Source organism: Chiloscyllium plagiosum, unplaced genomic scaffold, assembly GCF_037043375.1.
Source record: "Chiloscyllium plagiosum isolate Xiang-an unplaced genomic scaffold, Cpla_swu_hap1 HiC_scaffold_34, whole genome shotgun sequence".
Classification (NCBI taxonomy): domain Eukaryota; kingdom Metazoa; phylum Chordata; class Chondrichthyes; order Orectolobiformes; family Hemiscylliidae; genus Chiloscyllium; species Chiloscyllium plagiosum.
In genome coordinates, this window is record NW_028270172.1 from 50,959,354 (window position 1) to 50,965,353 (window position 6,000).

Here is a 6,000-nt window from a genome sequence, read left to right on the forward strand (position 1 = left end):
TCTAGATTTTGACCATTGAATTTAAATTCCACCAAACTACCGTGGTGGGATTTGCAGTCATATCCCCAGAGTGTTAACCTGATCCTCTGGACTACCAGTCAAGTAACATTATCACTATGTCATCACTCCTATGTTTATTCAATACTTACCTTTTTTATTACTCAATTAATCATTCAGTGCCATGTCTCCTAGTTCTCTGAGAAATCATTGCATACAAATTAAAATGCACTTCAAAAGAAATTAATTAACTATGAATACTTGATGCATCCTCAAAATAAACTCAGGTTTCTTTTTCAATACTAATGGAGATATTCAGAGTCGAGAGTGTGAGACAGCATCCAAGGAGCAGGAGAATGGACCAAAACGTCGATTCTCCTACTCCTTGGATGCTGCCTGACCAGCTGTGTTTTTCCAGCACCACACTCTCGACTCTGATCACCAGCATTTCCAGTCCTCACTTGCTACTAATGGAGATATTCACTTTGGCTGCCTGACACTCTTTAGCAAAGTTAGCTGCATGAGTGATCCTATCAATATCCACAGATGTGTAAGAATTTCTAATAAATGATGGATGGTGCAGGGCTTGGACTTCATAGCTGATATCAAGATCAGTAATACTATTGAAGCATGTAAGATCATTGAATATAGAACATAGGACCGTACAACACATGATGCCATATTAAACTAATTCTTTCTGCATGCACTTGGTACATATCTCTCCACTCCTTGCACGTGATTATCTAAAAGTCCCTTAAATGCCCCTATCCTAACCATTTCCAGCACCACCCCTGGCAGCATTGTGTTCCAGACTTCTAACACTATATAAAACAAAACCTGCCCCACACATCTCTTTTGAACTTTCCACCTCTCATCTTAAATGCATGTCCCCCAGTTTTACATTTCCGCTGGGGAAAATGATTCTGACCATCAGCCCATCTATGCATCTCATAATTTTATTGACTTCTGTTCACAGCCTTCACTGTTCCTTAGAAAATAACCTGGAGTTTTTCTCGCTCCTCCTTATAGCTCATACCCTCTAATCCAGGCAGCATCCTGGTAAACCTCTTGTGCACCCTCTCTGGGCCTCCACATCCATTCTGTAATGTGGTGACCAGAATTAGAATAACCAAAAAGTCTAATAAAGCTGCAACATGACATCCTGACTCTTGTACTCAATGCTCTAACCAATAAAGACCAGCATGCCAGATGCCTTCTTTACCACCCTACCTAGTTGTGTGGCCACTTTCAGGAAACTATGGACTTCAACTCCAAGATCCCTCTGTACATTAGTGCTGTTCAGGTTTCTACCATTAACCGTATATTTTTCCTTAACATTTGATTTCCTGAAGTGAATCCAGATTAAATTCCATTTGTCATTTCTCCACCCATATCTGCAAATTATCTATATCCTGCTGTATCACAATATCCACAACTCCACCAATCTTTGTATCATTTGCAAACTTACTAACCCATCCATCTACACTTTTATTCAAGTCAACAGCAGAGATCCCAGTATTAGTCCATGTGGAACACCACTAGTCAACCTCCAGCCAGAAAACAAGTCCCTTCCTTTTCTGATTTAATTATTTATTAATTGTTCCCCTATAAAAATGCTGAAAATGTGTTGCTGGAGAAGCGCAGCAGGTCAGGCAGCATCCAGGGAACAGGAGAATCGACGTTTCGGGCATAAGCCCTTCTTCGGCTTATGCCCGAAACGTCGATTCGCCTGTTCCCTGGATGCTGCCTGACCTGCTGCGCTTCTCCAGCAATACATTTTCAGCTCTGATCTCCAGCATCTGCAGACCTCACTTTCTCCCCCTATAAAAATGGGCTGGTTTGGTCACTTTAAAAAAAGTGTAAGACTTGGAGAGATTCCCAGTCTGTCATGCCAACATGCCAACTCAATGCCTGAGCATCTGATCAGTTATTAAAATTTCTATTGGTTGAAGTGCATTTGTGGAGCTTTCCTATAATGCACCTGTTGATTGAGCTCCTGAACAGCGTGGGCAATGGTGAGAAAGTTGGGAAAAGTACATGCGATCAGCAACAAGGAGCAAGCAGCAAACAATCCCATTTTCTAAACAAGTGTTGAACAGTGAGATTCTTGCTCGTGGGTGGTGAGCAGAATGTTTGGCTGTTATTATTATCTTCATCAAAATGTCATCTCACGTCACTGATGTGCAGTATCCCATTTTCCCACCTGCAGCATAGAAAGTGGACAGTAACAGTTCCCATTAAGAAACTCAAAGCGGTATCCTGCCGACTCCAGCTTTCTGCTTGGTCTTCTTGCCCTCCATTAATCACTGACGGCTCGGAGTATGCTCCACGCGCAGCCAACCCCACTCTGACACATCCACGACGGCCACCAGAAAGGGCTGTCAATGACATCTGCTGATAACTGTTCGAGACAGTTATCACTTGGCTGGACATAGTTGAGGTTTAAAGGTAGGCCCGTACGGAAATCCCAGCAGTTGCCACCTGTGGTAAGTGAGAGAGTCTGAGTGCGGTGCCATACATTATGCCTAATTAACCAGACGATTTGAGAAGATAGCACAAGAAAACACTAGGGCTAGTGAAGTGAAATCCTCCACGAATCTCGCCAAAAATGACACTTTTGGTAAGATTCGGCCGCACATAACTTTTAGTGATGTGGAATTCGTTGCTTTCAGGGGTCCTCTGAGCAGAGATGATCAATAATTTCAAAAGGAAATGAATTTGAAGAAACTTAATATGTAGGATTACGGGATGTGAATGGATATTGAACACTTATTGTGCTGAAATGACTAATTGACTAATCTCTTCCGACTTTATCGGCTGATGCACTACGACCGCAGAAGTGTCTATCCTTTCCTGCTGTATTGTGTTCACCCAAATCTCAGTACTGCCTTCATTTTACTCCTTAGATTTCTAAATCTCTCTTGACCTGATGCGTTCCTCACTCTGAAAGTTTAAAACACCAATTCCAGCCACCTACTTCTTTTCCCAATATCAGTGTCATTGTCCCATGAATCAAACATCACCCACACCGCTGTTTAAATTATGCATTCAATTCTTCAATCTGCTTGATTTTATGATAAATGGTGTGTATTTCAGGTAACAATGCAGAGATTATGTAAACGAATTTGGTCCTTCACTCCCCAGACTCTCAGCAGAGCATTCTTCCTAGCTCTATCTAATAACGTGATTCTGAAATAGACTTTGAGAACTGGATCTTCTCTCTTCCACTCAAGGTTCGCATTCAGAATTTGCGGGGGATTAGCAGAGCATGATTTGGAAAGTTGGTACTCCTTTAGTCTGGAAGAAAGTAGTATCAATATGCTGAAGACGAGTTCGAAGTTATTATAGCGGACGGAGTCAAAAAGCAGACTGAGGCTCAGACAAAAGCGCCTCCATGTCCGATAGTTAACCTGCTTACGAGTGAGTGAGGAGCGAACCATTTTATCAAAATATAAGCTGCATTTATTGTAGTTCACTAACGTTTGGGTTGTGTAAGACCGATTCGGCACTATTCTGTTTGTTGGAGGGATGGTGTCACGGAGTAGTCTGGAATTTGCCTGTTTTTGGAAGCAACTGCAATCTAAATTTCCCGAATGTTGTTTTGAAATTATTGCTTTCTGTCGTACCTTCTAGATATTGTTGACTAATGTTTGAAATGATCGAACTTGTTCGTTTTATTATAGTAAAAATATTTGTCAGAATACTTTCCACGACAGTTCAGCTTTTAATTTTGTTTTAGGGGTGATCCAGTTTTGGCCAATTTATTTTGGATGGGGTATGTTGATGGTTTTAGTTTTAGTTTTAAAGTAAAAATAAGTTTAGATATCAAAGTATATGTGAGAATTGTAGGACGTTGTTTAGAAAACACTCATCTCCAACTTCAAATTCATTTATTAGACTGTTGAAACGTGGCTGAGAGTCAAAACTATTTAATTATAAAGAACCCTGTAATTTTGTTCAATCTGGACGACAGTTGAATTTTAAAATCACCTATTTTGATGGATTGGATAATTGGATTTCTTCCTGGTGTCCCACTTGCACACGTGCAGCTTGTTTCCGTCTGATTAATCATTAACCATCTTCAGAAAGCCAGGTGTCAAGCATTCAGTGCAATAATTTTCTCTTTAAAGGGATTTGTCTAAATCGACTTGTTCTTCAATGGCTTTCTGGTTTAAACTTGAAATGTATTTTATTTTCAAATTAAATATTGTGGAGAAGATTAGTCTATTTCTTGTCAGTGGATCGATCTAGAGTAAGATTTTGTAGCTAATGCCTGTTCAGTACAATGGACCATGTATGATCATTATGTTCCAAACCAGCCTTGCTGCCGCCTTATTTATCCAACCAAAGCGCGACTTTATTCGTTTCTCCCTCCATTTTTACCAGTTTCCCCTGAAATCTGACTATGCTATTTCTTTCAATACTTCCTGTGACAAGTTTCATATTGCAACGGCAGATTTCTAGTTGAAGAGAATTTACATGAATGTATTGTTAGACTACACAACCTTCGTTTTAGGCTTATCCACTGATAAAAGTATTTTCTTTACATCAACCTTCGTAGTTTAGAATTCTATTCCTTCAATTTCCTCTGAAGGTAAGAATTCTACTTGAAATTAATATTTATTAATATTTATTAGCTTAGTCCTGGTATAATTCCTTCGATTTGCTAAATTGTCCAAAGTGTCTGGGGAATGTGCAGGCAAGATAATTTAACACGAGTTATGGGGGTGGGGTTTGGGTGAGATGTTCTTCAGAGGATTAGTGTGGACCCGATGGGCCGAATTCTTTCGCAATGATGCTATAATTTTTTTTTAATGGAGCCAAAACTGTGGTGTACTATGATTTTTGGGTTGTTTATCTGTGAGGGGAGGCACCTGAACACAATTGTAACGTCAATAGGGGAAAGATGTTTTAAATTGTAGGGGCGATGATTCTCTGGCATGTAACTAGGCATCCCGTATTACGTCTTGAAATGCAAATTGAAACCTGACATTATTAAGGAGTAAATTAAACAAATCATGGTAGGATAGATCCCCAAATTCTCTATTTGAAAATATTCATGGATGTATTTTTTTTGCAATGGACGTTTTACAAATTGCACTTGAAAAGAACGATGTGGATATTTGGATACGCCACACTTTCTAACAGTGCACATTTCGTTTTTCCGTTGAACAAAATTTGAAAGAATCAAAATATTTACTCCATTTTGCGTTTTCAACACTTACTACGTTGTGTTTATTAAAACATTCTTTTGTTTATCCTCAATCAAAAATCAATACCAGCTGTTAGTGACAAGATAATAGAAGCGATCAATGTACTCGTTAATCATCAGAATAATTCTAAACGAATCCAGCTACACTAGAGATTTAACAATAAAATAGGCATTGCTGATTACACTTTGGAGATTTTCATGTTGCATTGATCAGAACAAATTCTCAAGAAGTATCAATGTATGAGGCTTTCATCAAGCCTAAACATGTTCTGCTTATCACACAGTGAAGCAAGACTGACAGATAGTAAGCATGTACCTTTCAGCCGCTTGTAACAAGCAAAATGTTGGCTATGCCCAACTAGTATTTGCTTGCAAAACTCAAAGGTTAACATTAGGTATGATTCAATGATTGACAATCCTAAATTGGTTGAGTGTAATTCTTCAATTAGATTTGCATACACTGCTCTTTTTTCAAATCTAGAAAATACATGCCCGTATTCTGTGGTTCGTTTCTGCCCCCAGTGGCAACAATGCCTCTACCATCTGAATCAATTTGACTGGTTAAAAATTTAAAGATTGAAAAATACATCAGTTACCTGCCGTATAGCTAACAACCAGCACTGTCCTCTCCTACAACGTGTGTTCCTTATTACTTGCAAATTGGCCTGATTATTGCAAGATGAAATGTTTTGACTGTTTTTCACAATATACAGATTCTATACTACCAAATGACAATGAGTGACATAAATAGATGAGGTGGTGGTTGCGAAATCATCATTGTATCCCATCGT